Here is a 15,225-nt window from a genome sequence, read left to right as displayed (position 1 = left end):
TGCTGAGTCAAAATGTACCTGTACGTTCCACACCTATCCTTATTTTTTTCATCTCTTGGAAGGGCTGCCCCAGAAGATCATTTGATTTACAAGACTGCCAAATTCCAAGGTGTTACTTGCATCAAAGAGGAGATTCAATTGCGTACCTACCACCGTGCTTGGATGGAAACAGTTAACTATTTCACCAATGAGTGATATATATTGTTGAGTAATTGTGAGTGATGATTGATGATTCATATGGTGACAGACAGTGAGGGAGAGTGTTCAACCAATGTGTAAACTTGATTGCAATGATTTTCAGCGTTTGAGGCCTGATGGGTGGTCAGTTTCTCCTGTTGGTATTTGGCCCTTTCACACTTTGTCAGGTTTACTTGCTGGTTCCTCTCCTTTGTTCTGGTTCTTCAGAGACCAGGCCAGTCACTTTAGTTAACAAACACAAACCTATACAAAATACTGCAATTCTGTTTCTCTACTAGTTCTTCAACAGCAGTGTACTGCATGTCAATCTTGCTCTGGTCGGGACTAAGACAGAGTTACTCGAAGTCAGGAGGAGGATGAAAGGACTCAGGGTGGGAATGCCTCATCAACAGCTAGCAGAAGGAAGTTATTGACTTCAAAGGGAAACCATAACTCTGAGGTCTAGTACTCAGCTATGTGGAATGGAGAGAGATGTGTTAATTTGGGAAATGCTGCTGAGTGTGTGGGTTGCATTGGTGGCAAAAGTGAAACTCTGAGCCCCTTGTTTTTTCTCTGCCTCTTAGTCTTCTCTGTACTCTCCTCGTGAAGGTAACCTTTCTTCTGCCCTTCTCCTTGACTCTACAATACAGTTTCTGTTTTACAATCCACAGGTCTTCTTGTCTTCTGCATGAATGAAAGGCAAAGGCTGAGCTCGACACTCCTGCTTACCTACTGGACCAGTCTAGACAGGCACCCAAGAGTGAAGGTCTTTCCTAGGAGAATGCAGATGCACCACCCAATTTGGCAATATGGTACAATTTTTCTTTCAACAATTATATTTTAGAACTGGGTGGGTTCATTCCTTCATTGTTTGATTTTTTCAAATCTACAAGACAAAACATTTAGATATCTGATAACTTGGGTATCTGGGACAGATGGACTGTTTGCAAAGCATTTACCTGTACTGTGTCATACTCATTCCTTCATTTCCTTCCATAACAGATTAATGATGATGATGTGCTGCTCATTGCCCAGATGAATATTGTCCTTGTGTAATGTTTGTCTTTGTCAGACCTTTCCCCAAATACCCTTTCCCATCCATTCATCAAACCCCTAACCCCCTTCCCTCAGGCTGTGTGATTTATTGAGGTGTGACTTAATTTACACCATAAATGGATCACATACTTGTTGGGATGCATGTGGTGAAAGTGACACCAACTCATTTAAGTACCTTCTATCACCTAACCAATATCCCACACTGGCCCTATTTACCCACCCACACATAAAAGGGATCCATATTTTAGATATTGAAGAACATCATTTGTTAGCATCATCATTCAGGGCTTGTGTTGCATAAACAATTAACCTTGTCCACTCCAGACTTTGAGTCTGTGTTTCAGGAGAAAAAGAGTTTGTTACTTTAGTTTTAATTAAATACTAGCTCCCCATTGCTCAGAAGAAGTTAATATTGCTATTTTTTGCTATATTATCACTATCAGGTTTTCTTTGTTGTGTTATGTGGATGTTTGGTCTCAATTCTTTGTAAAGTTATGATATAATATATAACATACTAACTCAGTGGGTTTTTTTTCAACTTAGTTGCCTGTGATCGATAATCCTTCCGAATAATCCTACAGTTGGAGCTTACCTGGGTGGGAGTGGGACATCGCTTGTGAAGTTGTGATGCCTTCCCTGTTATTGCTTCATCCATAGTCAAGTAAGAGAACTATGGAATGAAGCGAACTAGTTAAGTTAGTAAGTAAGCAATTAGCTTCTGCTGCAGATAAGTAATCATATATCTATGGTGTTGTAAGCAATATAGGTCAAGGCAGCATCCCCCTAATGGTAAAGATGGTTACAGAGGGTAGTAACTATAACTAACCAGTATACACTTTTATAAAACGATTTAAAAAACAGGCTGCTCAAAAAGGCAGAAGTGCAAAATAAAAGTAAAACACAAACTACTTCAGGTATAAATTGTGGAAAATGGTTTTCCCCTTTATTTTTTTTACAAAAAAAAACCACCCTATTAACCCACAACATGCCCACACCTCTCCCCAAACAAATTGACCCATGCCCAACCAATTTCCCAAAAAGTCCAAGATAAAAAAAAACAGCCCCAACTTCCTTCCCACCCTCTCCACCCACAAGTCCCTCCCACCCAAAAAAAATTAAAACAGGGCATTGTCCATATGGGTCCAGAGTTGGTTCAGGTTCTGCTCTGTAATCCCTAGCCGGCTTTCAATGCGGACCTCAATCAGACTTCAGGTGACATTGACCCCTGTGGCCAAAGTCTCCCCAAAATGTTTGTGGACCGAGGAGTATCCTCAAGAAGACACTCACTGCCCCCTGACTAGACCCACATCTTCAGCATCCTCCAACCTCTTCCGCATCATGTATCTCTTCCATTAGCACCACTCTATTGAAGTCTATCAAGGTTCACCCATTATTTTTTATAACTTGGTGTCTCATTTGTATATGTTATTATAGTGCCCTGTTTAAATCTTATTCTTCTGTTTGGTACTTCTTAATGCTTTACATATGTTCCTTTCATAAAGCCTGACTATTCAGAGCCACAGCTACCCAGGGTTGAGCTAAGATTGTACAAATTAATCTAACTGGTCCAGTACAGGTAATGAGTTTTATTATACAGTGAGGTCTCACAACCCCACCATATAAGAAAGCCACTTCCCTCGCACAACCCCTGTATAGTAAGGCATATTTGAAAACTCCCTCCCAGTGCATATCAGGACCAACCCCACCTTTTTGAGGATCAAAAGACAATTAAAGAATTTTCTCCTCAACTGTCACTTCCACCCCACGGATTACAACACCTAACCCACCACACAACTCCTTTCCGCCTTTATCCTATTTTCCCTTCCACAAACTACTATAATCCTGAACCCCGCTGAGGCTTTTAAGTATAACCTATGCTCCCCAACTTGACTTTGACTACTGTCTATTGTTCTTTTGCTTGTATCTTTGCCTGTAAAGCGCTCTGATACCCCAGGGTCTTGCCCGCCCTATATAAAACGCACTAAATAAATAAACAATTGGTAAAAGACCTCAAAGTTCAAGTTAATACTGTCACCAAAAGCATATTCTACCCTCCATGTCTTCTCCTTGACATCATGCTTCTGTTGAATTGGCTTGGTCTCTATGATTTTCTCCCCTCCTTGCAGTTGTTATCATCTTCATAAAAAACGACAACAGTATATATAATGGACTACAAGCAAAGCATCTGAAAATACAAAAAATAATACTACAACCCAGCACACCTATTAGCTTAAATTAACAGAGTACAGCAATAAGGCAATATAATTGCAAAGTCTAGTGATTATGCGGTGTGTGGAATCCAACACCCACTGATAGGTGCACGCAACACCGGGTATTGCTGCACAGATGACTACCTCACAAAGATCTTCAGAAATACAAGCCAAATATACTAAAGTGAACATCCCACAACAGATGCATCCACTGGAAAGAAAGACGCACGTGTTCTGGGGAAGACCTTTCAACAAAGAAGTAAGACAACTCTTTAGACCTCTGTTACCAAGCCCACGCATCATGAAGCTGATTTGATTAAAAGGCTAAAATCTCTTGTAGTCTGGCATGACCTGAAATCACCTAGACTCCTTTTTGCTGTCAAACTAACTGTCTTCGTCTCAGCGTCCTCTTAACACATCTAGGCTACGGCAGTGCTCTGAAAAGGTCAGGTGAGGCACAGTTCTATGAAGGCAAATAAACACAGTTAACAAATATTTAGCATCAGCGTTTTTATTAAGGCCATCTTACCCCACTTTAATAAATAGGCAAATAATTCAGAAGACTGTCGAAATTGCATTTTAAGATAAACTGTCATCTTTCAACATTCAGATCACTGCAATTCAGAACAATGTGCTGCCAAGTGCAAATACACAAAGTTTCAGTTCTAGTAAATCGTTAATGAACTAGAAACCTATAACTTCACTGCTCATCTTGGCCACAAAGGAGAGCACTGTTGGCCAGTTTTAGCTACTGATTGAAATGTTGTACGTCATGGGTCTTATTTTTATCCTTGCCTAACTATTTAATGCTTTGACCAAACTAAAAATAGCTTGTTTACCAAGCTACTCGCATGAGTTTCCACTATTGATGCCAACCGGCATAAATGTGATTGCTTGACACTAATAACCTCTACAAACAGGTTCTAAATTGTTTAATTGATTACTAAGCAACTCAGGCAGGCACAAAATCTTCCTAACTAGGACTTGAAAAAATAAACGTTTTATGTCTTTTGCCTCACTGGGAAAGGATAAATGTGAAACATCGAAAAATTACCTTTGCACTTGTTGGAAACACACTGGCTCAAATTTACAATCTTTCAAGCAAAGCGATGTTGTATAATTGCTCCTTGAGTTGTGCAAAAGACAAACAAATTGTGTGGAACCATATATAGCATTAGAAACCCTCTGATAGCATCATTGGCAGTGCTGTGTGTGTATTTAAATAACAAGGACAACCGTATCTATCCAATTGGACATGGGTAGATAGGTATAATTATAACAATAATCCAGTGAGACTGATTCAAATGTGGTACCTTCGTAAGTGTCTTAGAAGGAACCCAGAGTTACTCAGACTTATTCCTCGGACCAAAATTAATTACAAAGTAAAGAAACACAGGACTGACATATTTTGCATCTTGTAATGTTTTGAATTCAATCCAGATCACTATGTCCTGAAAAACCCCAACAGTCACACTGGGTCGAAACATAGACAATCCTCCCTCCTGGCTGCTAAGTGTAATAACTTCAACTCTTAATTCATTTTGGTCTGATGAATAAGCTTGAGTAACTCTGTGTTCCTTCTAAGACATGGAAGAAGGTGCCACTTTTAAATGATTCCCATGGGGCAGTTCTTCTAATAATACATTGGGATGTCGGTGCTAAAAATGGCTTGCTGTGTGCAAAGGTGACCTAGTAGTGTCTAGCATCCGATGACTACTCAAGGTAACCTTTCAGATAAAATCCCTACATGTAGAAATCCATACAGAGGATAGAGGTGTAAAATGTTAGATGTGTGTTTTATTGTACAGCCAACAGAGTTGATGTGTTACATCATGTTACACCATTTTTTAAACTAGTTTCAATTGATTTTGTGATCCAGAAACAAACCAACCCATGTTACTTTAGAGACCTGGCTTTGAGCAAAGAAACAATGTTCTCTTGCCTGCTCCATCCCTGACACAACCATTTTACAGAAACTAACAGGGTTTCAGTATAAAATGTTTTTAGCGCTGTGCTAATAAACTTATGTAGCTATATGTTCTTTGGCCACAAAAGTTGATAATCATTGTAGTTTGTGCCACATTGCATCATGCAAGTGGTAGCAAAAACATTTTGTGAATCTGAGCCATTGTGTCCCAAACGTGCTAAAAGATGTGGCCTGGGCTTACATTAAAGATTGTGATATATCTGGCACCTCTTTTACTCAGTGGTTAATTTGTAAAACGTGCCAGGCCTCTCGTCAGGAGGCAGCTTGCACCAGTCCATTTTTCCTGGTAGCGCAGCCTAAAACAGAACCAACTACTAACCACGAAAGTGGGGAAAGGATGTGGTGTGCTGGCCAGAGCTGCTGACATCAGTGCTGGCGAACCAGGTTCAAGTCTCAACGTCTGCTCAACATCCTGTTGTTGAACCGTGAACGAAAAACCCTCGGTACGCCATTTTGTGTTGCCATGCTCTTGGCAACTAAACGAAGGCCCGTCTTCCACGTACCCGTTGAATCTTGCTCAAACCCTTGATCCCCTATGTGTTCAAACCAATTCCCAGAAACTGCCCGTATGCTTCACCACCCCCAATGGTGTCAAAAGACTTAGCCACGTCCTGTGCATCGTTGGTGACTCAGCCAGTCACGAACCAACTGGCCCGTGACCACAACGAGAAAGGGGAAACAAGGCCGATGACTCATGATAACGCCGGATGAAGCAAGGTAGCACAAGGCCGTGGCACATGATCACGCCAAATAGAGCAATGTAGCACGAAGCCATGTCACTTGATCACGCTGGTTGGGCAAGATAGCACGAGGCTGAGGACATTGTGTATACAGGGATGGATGTCCCCCGGCACGATCACACCATGCGAGGCTGACGAAGCACATGACAAAAGAAGAACTTGAAAGCAGAACTTGCATTGTGTAAATGGGCGTGGCTAGCGCTATAAATATGTGTAATGCTGTGGAGTAAATCAGCAGTCTCCGTAGAATTGTCTTTGTACCATTCTGGGACCTCTGTCCATAGCTCGAGCTAATAAATTACTTGCTTCCCTCCACGGCTGGTTGTCCTGGTCTCTTTGGTAATGTATGATTGATGCAAGAAGGACCCGTAGATTTAAGGCGTCTCCCTGCGCCACTGGCTTCGACTCTCCTAGTGGGGGAGGATCTCTGAAAAGCCGGCTCTATAATTGGCGCCCAACACGGGGCGTCTTCGGTGGTCGTCATCGAACCTGGTGGTCGTGAAGAGTCCGCAATCGAACGCTAAAGGAGGCGCGCCACTGCATTGGCTGAAAATTGTCATTGTGGTCCCGAGGTCTCCGATTGCGTGACTACTCCCTCCAGAGGGCTACCCGACTGACGCCCCAGTTCTGGTTCCTAGTCTTTGGAGATCGAGATCCTTGTGACACCTGCCGTGCGACGGAAGATTGATACTCAGGTAAGAGTGGTAGTGGCCCACTTCTTTGGTGAATTGGTATCTTTGTTTTTGGTATTTTGATTTGACTTTTGCAAAAGCCGAAGTCGAAGGGTAAGTACAGTTCTAGGCTGTAACAATTGAATTTTGCCCTTTGACGTTTGGAACCAGGAAACACGTCTAGAGATGCCTGGGTTTATTAAGTTCCGGAAATTGTGTTGTTGTTATTGTTCGCAGGACTCCGCATTGGTGGAATCTTGTCCGATTCCCCCTTTGGGGACCCCTAACCTTGAAGTATATGCTAAACATGGTGTAGGCCCGATTATGTTTTGCTCACTTTGGCATAAGTACACGAAAGGTAATGCCGAGTTACAATGGCCCATATACGGTAGTTTTGAAACTTCTGTGCTAGATAATTTAGAAGAAAAATTGTTTCAGAGAAAAGCTATACCTGCAATGTTTGATTCCTTTCGGGTTTGGTGGAAGGAGTCCAAGCAGAAAGAAATCAAACTCAAAAAGAATGAAGCTAAAATAATGCGTATGAATGTGATCCAGAAAGCCCAGACGCATGATATTCAGAAAATAGAAGAAGATATAGTAATATGTGACAGATTGTACCGAATGCAGATAGATGGATGTTATATTACAAAGAAGGGTCCCGAAAAGGCCTGGGACAAGGAAGATGACCCTCTTATGTCTTCTATGTTGAGCACCCCTTCGCCCTATACCCCCGCCCTGTACCCGACCATTGACCCTGTACAATTGCCTCTTGCCACTGCTCCAGTTGTTGCTCTTGCCCATACCCCGGTTTGCCCGAATCCCCCGCCATCTGTTCCCGACGCCCCGACTACTCAGAACGCTGTATCCATGCAAGTACACCCTTCCTTTCTCCCTGTCACACCTTCCATCTATTCCGTGTCTGCCCCTTCAACTCCTGCCACGACTAACCCTCCCCTGTTGGCAATCATCTGACACCTTTCCCTAGTACAGGAATGATGGCGAATGCATGGTCAGTAGCCCACGATTATATCCCTTATGTAACTCCACCTAGGCCACCCACTCCCAGACGACGCACTTTGCGCAGCCTGGTAGGGGATACCACAGAACAACTAGCTATAAGCCAACAGGCCCAAAGGTGGATGGAGAATAACGCTATATACACTGCCCAAGATATAAGGATGACGATGGATCAGTGGACACGCATCCAACAGATTGATAACTTTTGTGAAATGTGCGACATACTAATCTAAATGTGGGAAGATTTTGTAGAGTCAGGTCCACCACCGGGTCTGTCTGAGCTTCGCCAGAGGGTTAAGAGAGGGGACATACAGGGCCCAGAACTATTATGTGACCTAATCACACTAGTGGCCTACAGAGACTCCTTGTCTGGTGTTGCGCTAAATAAGGGTCTTCCCATGAGGGAGGTACAGCCCGTTTGGAGGGACCGTGTTGCCGGCGTGTATGGTCAACCTGAAATAACGGCAGGTTTTTGACAAATGTGGGTCCATGTCCCTTGGAAAAGGTCTGACGTCCTCCAACTTAAAAGCCAATTGCCTGACCCGGGTAAAAATCCTGCAGGTTACTACAAAGAATTAACTCAGACACTCCAATCTTGCGTAATGACCTTAGCAGACAAAGACATGTTAATGGGACAAGTAGTACCGACTGAGGTATGGTCAAAAATACGCCATACTGATCAGAAAGAATTTGGCCATACATGGAAAGAACTTGAGGGAGCTGACAGAGCTCGAACTGGTGGGGGGAACCTGACCCTATGATTCTAGCCCTTCCAGTCAGATACTTACTGCCATGAAGAAAATATTGACACCTCACCGTATTAATTGGGACAGATTAGCAGCTTGAAAACAAAAGAAAGACGAAAGCGTATCTGACTTTTTCACACGATTTGAGAGTACCTTCACAGACTATAGTGGACAGGACATGACTTCGGAGGGGGTACAGCGACTGTTTGTAGATAAATTTGTGTCCAATCTGTAACAGGAACTTGGGACTAAACAAAAAATGTCAGAAAGCGCATGGCCCATCCCCACCCAGTCCGGCATTTTGACAATGACTCAGTACTATGAGAATAGGGAAAATGAAGAGCGAGACAGAACAGACAAAAAGACTAAAGACTTAAAAAAGAAGGTTTTGCTACAGCGAGCATAACCCGGCCCGACTCTAAACAGAGATAACCCCAAGTTTCAGCAAATAGTTCAGAGACCTGCCAATGTGACTCCTCGCCCGCCGCTGGGATCTAACCAGTGTGCTTATTGTCGCCAGGAGGGTCATTAGCGCGATGAGTGTCCCTTGTTGGCCCGAAACAACTCTGCCTTGAAAGACCATTTCACAGGCCCATGTCCCCAGAGAGGACAAGGGCGAGATGGACCTAGGCCACAAATGCAAGACAGGCGAACGCTTATGCGAGAGAATAAATTTGATACCGCTAACAATAGGAGCCGTAATTACTTTACTGAGGATTACAAGCCTGAAGAGGGAACGGGATTTCTGCCCCGCTAGGATTGCCTAAGACAAAAGAAGGGACCTGTACCTATTCCTGTTGACCAGGAGGGACCGTATGTCCATGTTACAACATTGGGCTCCACGGAGAAATATTTGGTCGATACTACGGAAGTCACTACACAGGGGAAGTAATTACAAAAAAAAGAGGGTCTGTGTAGAGATGGGGATCAGACAAAAAGTTCCCCGCCGCCAACCACCCCCAGCCAGCAGGTTTAGTTGAACGCCAAAATGGTACTTTAAAATTGAAAATGGAAAAAAATACAGGCTGACACCGGACTACCCTGGCCGGATGCCTTGCCCCTCACTCTCCTATCAACCAGAGCCACGGCACATTCTCGTACAGGACTATCTCCGTACGAGATAGTGTTTGGTCGGCCAGCGATTGTTTGGGGAGTGCCACGCCCGAAAAAATACTCTGACATTGAATACCCGATGTTGATTGAATACTTGCATGAATTGATCACTAATTTACGTCTCATTCATCGTCAGGTGCAAGATATCCTGCCACCCAAACCAGAAAGCCCAGGTCACACCATCCAACCCAGTGATTTGAGTCTGCATCCGAAACTTCCAGAGAACGAAGGACTTGGAGCCGAGGTGGAAACCGGACATTGCCTGAGCTTCATCCGAAAGGGAGGACGACGACATCCTGCAATCTGCCATTCCTCCGCATCTAACACCCCACAGCCAGAGACTTTGTTTCATGATCAGACAACGCCCAGGTCCACGCGATACAACCTCTGACCCAGAAATAAGGACTGAAGAGACAAAAGTCTCTACCCTCTGTTTGACTTGGACCAGAAATAGCCGCAGGGCTCCGATCCATCGGCATTTTGATTTTTGATTTGTTGTTTTGTTTTGTTTTTTCGGCCGGAGCCAGGATAGCAGACCGGGTCGGGCTAATAGGGCCGCCGGAATTACTGACTGGTGAAGCAACCTCCAATCACAGGCAGCACCCTAGAGGACCAAGTGAAACAGACGGTGACAAAGAAAATGAATACCGAAGAAGTAAAAAGCAAAGAAGCAAGAAAACGAAAACGCATAAAGACAATGGGGATGATTAGGATGGAGGATTTTCCGCCTCCTCCGGGCCGGCGGAAGCCACCTCCGGCCCGGAGGAGGCGGAGAATCCTCTGCGGAGTCACCAAAGACCCACCGCCGCAATACGATGGCTGGTGGGTCTTGGTTTCTGTCCGCTGCTTTTCCGCCGCGGTCGGATAACAACTGCGGCGGAAAAGCTCTCATTTGGCTGGCAGTGTCTATCAGACACCGCCAGCCAAATTAGGATGCATTTGTAAACATGCTTTTCAGCGGCGGTTTTTCCGCCGTGGAAAAGCATGTGTACCTTTGAATTTGGGGGCCCGTTGCGGGCCCCCAGGGTGTAGGCGGGTGGGGGGTGCACATGGGGGGTACCTATGGTACCCCCCAGTATTTACATGCACAAAGCGGCAGGCACCGCGCGGTGCCTGCCGCTTTGTGCATGTAAATGTTAAACATGCACTTTTAACATTGCGGCGGGTGCTGCTTGAAGCAGCACCCGCCGCAATGTTAAATATCCAGGATGTGACCGCCAGGGTGGCGGTCACATCCTAATTTGCACGGAGGGACCGCCGCAGCCCATGCGGACAGTCCCTCCACCTCTGGGATGGCGGACGTCCGCCATCCTAATCGGCCCCAATATGTGGCCCGTACCCCCTCTGTCTAATGGTACTACTGACTATATTGCTGATATTGTCCTGCATCGGGTGGGTGATACATGCTAAATCACCTGAGTCTCCTGCCTCTACAGAGACACCTCACCAGCATGTACCACCACCCACCCATGAGACAAACAGAAGGACAGGGTTCTTCAACAACACCTTCATCCAGATGCTACACCAGCACCAGCTTGTGATGAACAAAACAAACTGTTGGGTATGTGGTCTGCTGCCACATACAGCAGGCACCGGAATGGCCCTGATTCCTGCTCCATTCTCTTGAACTGGCTCTGCCTACAGCTGGTACACTGTGTTTCTTGATCCATTCTATTCAGATGCCACAATCACGAGATCTGTGGGGAAGATAAGCAGCAGACAAGCTATTCGCCACATCATGGCTGCAGAATGGCCAGGCATGGACAAAGACTCAGCAGAGAAAAATGAGTATGAAAACCATCAGGGGTCCTTTTTCCCATCAAACATATACAATGGTGGGGGAAAGAAAAGACTGCCACCCATCAAAGATCTCCCTGTCTACCCACAACCCGGAAAGTACTGTGTAAAAGGCAATGGAACAGTGTGGGTAGGGCGAAGTAACTGTGCCTACACACTACAGCTGATTGGTTCAACTTCCCCAGCTCTGGTGTCCTCGCTGAACACGTACTTTGTGTGTAGAAACAAGGCCTACACCAGACTGCCAAAATCATGGGCCGGCACCTGTTACATTGCATGGCTACTCCCTCCCACCTACACAGCTGATGCAACACACCACATCCAGAAGAGAGGTGTGGTTGACGCAGATGACACAGCTGGCCAAGAGTTTGGGTACTTTGCTAAAGGGTTCCTCCCCTTCTGGGGCCCTATGATCAACAGCCGCAATCTGCAACACCTCACGAGAGTGGTAGAAGCCACTATCAATGCAACTGCCGGCGCACTTGGTAACATCACAGCTGAACGTCAAGCAGACCGCCTCATGACTTTGCAGAATAGGATGGCGCTTGACATTGTACTGGCAGATCGTGGGGGGTTTGCACATTGATCAAAACAAGTTGTTGCATCTTCATCCCTGACAACGCACCAACAGTTTACCAAGCAATCCAGAAGCTTCACAAGATTGCTTCCGACATCCATCCAAATGAAGGTTCATGGTCCTTGTGAGGAAAATTGAATTTTGCCCTGTCATGTGTCCCTACGTGTTCCCCATTATATGTTATATGTGCATGATCGATATGCATATGTTCCCCTTTGACCGAATAAAGACGCAATTACAGTTGTGTCCAACGTTAGTATGCCAGTTATCCAGTCCCTCGTGAAAGCAACGTGAATTAGGCTTCTAGGCCTATGTTGCCAACGTCTTTACATTGTGCAAGTTAAATCATCGAGTTGCACCCGTTTCTAGGCCTCACAGGGCCCGGACACCAGATTTAAGCCTCAAGTCTCCTGAACTACTCCGAGGAGAGATGCAGCCCCTCCCGCATCCCTGACCCTTCACTTACTTCCTGCCAAGCAGCGCGGTGCCCGGCCTGGCCTGCCTGCCAAGAATATGTTATGCTTACAGTTATCAGTTCAGCTCCCCGGCTTCACATTCCTAGCTAACGAACCGCATAAACATCTTCATCTATAGTCTAGTCTTCCTGTCTCCATGCAAGAGAATTACTGAATTAGCATCCATAGAAGATTCATAGCACACGCAATACATAAAGAAATATATGCATGCACCAGCCTTAGTGACAAGTAGCCTTTGCCCTGATGACATTTAGATTCAAGCAACATGTACTCCAAACACGAGATATCAGATATGCTATAGGTACATGTCGTCCTGACATCCCAGACTTTAGTCTCCTCTTCTAGTGCCAGAAGTCAGAGCCCCCAGCTCTCCCCAGTTACACGTCATGGCCCGTTTGCGCGCACCAGTAGGTTAAAGGTTCCAGCTGCCCAGGTAGCCCCCTCCATGTATCCACCCACTTATGACACTTCTGTGACGTTTACATCACATGTCTCCGTGCACGCCCTGTGCACGCCTTCTTTTTACGCCCATATGTTCTTATCTTCCGTTTGTCACTTGTTACGCCTACTGTATGCAATGCAATTGTACTGTTTTACTATATATACTGTATGATGTTAATGAGATGCTGCAGCTGCCATTTCCCCTTTGTCCTATGTCTGTCCCTTCCTGAACCTTTGTAGGTGATGGAACCCGATGGTCCATTGGCTCGAGCCATCTGATTAAAAGCCTGTATGACTCAGATACCACGGATTCTGCCTCTTATTTATTGAGCTATCCTTTTCAGTTAATGCATAGAAAAATAGTACCGGTAATTAATTATTTATTTACCACACCTGGCCGGCTGGTTTTAGAGCCTGATATCTCAATGGGGATGGAAAGTAGTAATCTTCATTGCCAACGTTGCAGCTGGACTGTTCTCTTGCTGCCTTTGTGTTCAATGCATGCCCGCACTGTGTGGGCTCTGTGCCACCTCTTTGACACCCAAGCAAACGAAGTTGAACCATCACAATGCCATGATGATGGTAGAGAAAGAGGTCCAGGAACTGATGGACATTGATGTAGGAGATGACTGGTTGTTGCCTTGGCATGGCAAAAGGAGCGTCTGTTGAAACCGTGAACGAAAAACCCTTGAGACACCATTTTGTGTTGCCATGCTCTCTGCAACTAAACGAAGGCCCGTCTTCCACGTACCGTTGAATCTTGCTCAAACCCTTGTTCCCCTATGTGTTCAAACCAATTCCCAGAAACTGCCCGTATGCTTCACCACCCCCAATGGTGTCAAAAGACTTAGCCACGTCCTGTGCATCGTTGGTGACTCAGCCAGTCACGAACCAACTGCCCTGTGACCACAACGAGAAAGGGGAAACAAGGCCGGTGACTCATGATCACGCCGGATGAAGCAAGGTAGCACAAGGCCGTGGCACATGATCAAGCCGAATGGAGCAATGTAGCACGAGGCCATGTCACTTGATCACGCTGGTTGGGCAAGATAGCACGAGGCTGAGGACATTGTGTATATAGGGACGGATGTCCCCCGGCACGAAGCACATGACAAAAGAAGAACTTGAAAGCAGAACTTGCATTGTGTAAATGGGCGTGGCTAGCGCTATAAATATGTGTAATGCTGTGGAGTAAAGCAGCAGTCTCCGTAGAATTGTCTTTGTACCATTCTGGGACCTCTGTCCTTAGCTCGAGCTAATAAATTACTTGCTTCCCTCCACGGCTGGTTGTCCTGGTCTCTTTGGTAATGTATGATTGATGCAAGAAGGACCCGTAGATTTAAGGCGTCTCTCTGCGCCACTGGCTTCGACTCTCCTAGTGGGGTAGGGTCTCTGAAAAGCCGGTTCTACACTGTGATTCTGGGCAAATCACTTAATCTCCCCATGCCTACCATAAATGTCCATGAAAAGCGCTGCTGTTGATAATTAAGTGCTGGTGCTTAGCACCGGAAACCACCGGCTCAAATTAAGCACTGCTTTTACCTCATGTAGTTGAGCATTTTGGGTAATATGATGAACATGTGCTCTGGCTCAGTGCTGTACTGTGCACTAATTTTTCACTGCTCTAACGCAGTAGTAAAACCATTAACAGCCAGTGCATGATTTCTGTAATGAACAGAAGGTGAATTCAACAGGAACAGACAAAATTGAGAACTATACAAAGACAACATTAACTTCATATGATCACAGTTTTCATCAGTTACTTTCGCAGACTATTGGGCCACACACACAAGTGTGGAAGTATTTTTATCTGCAGAAGTGTGATAAAGCCGGGTGGTGGGAATTATGTGGATCCCCACACATTCTGTAACTTTCCTTCACAGAAATGAGAGGAAAATGCAAGAGATAAGCCAATGTTTGAGGAATTTCGTTTAATTTTCAGAAATTTAATAGTTCTTCCATAGGTTTCACATGTGTTTCCACCACAAATTGCAAGTGCATATAAGCTATAAACATAGAAAAAAATTACTCCCACTTAGAAACAAATGCAAAAACTGTGGTAAAACAAATATTTGGTGATCTTAGCACAGCAAACCTTAAGTTGAATTCAATATTAGGAAATAAATATACTGTCTTGCAATGGACTTTTTCCCATTTTGAGAAAAAAAACAAATTTTGATATTTTTTGGCTAGATTCCCGGTTCCCTCAATGGGAAT

General features: G+C 44.9%; 1 long non-coding RNA gene across 1 annotated transcript in view; it reads left to right on the top strand.

Moving 5' to 3' along the window:
* Positions 1–15,225, top strand: part of LOC144766724 (uncharacterized) — a 103,037-nt gene that overhangs the window by 40,788 nt on the left and 47,024 nt on the right. Inside the window, exon 2 of the long non-coding RNA XR_013597898.1 lies at positions 849–989. This is a non-coding gene — a long non-coding RNA (uncharacterized LOC144766724). The remainder of the gene's footprint in view (positions 1–848; positions 990–15,225) is intronic.

Source organism: Lissotriton helveticus, chromosome 7 (assembly GCF_964261635.1).
Source record: "Lissotriton helveticus chromosome 7, aLisHel1.1, whole genome shotgun sequence".
NCBI lineage: Eukaryota > Metazoa > Chordata > Amphibia > Caudata > Salamandridae > Lissotriton > Lissotriton helveticus.
This window is presented reverse-complemented; position numbering and strand designations above follow the sequence as displayed.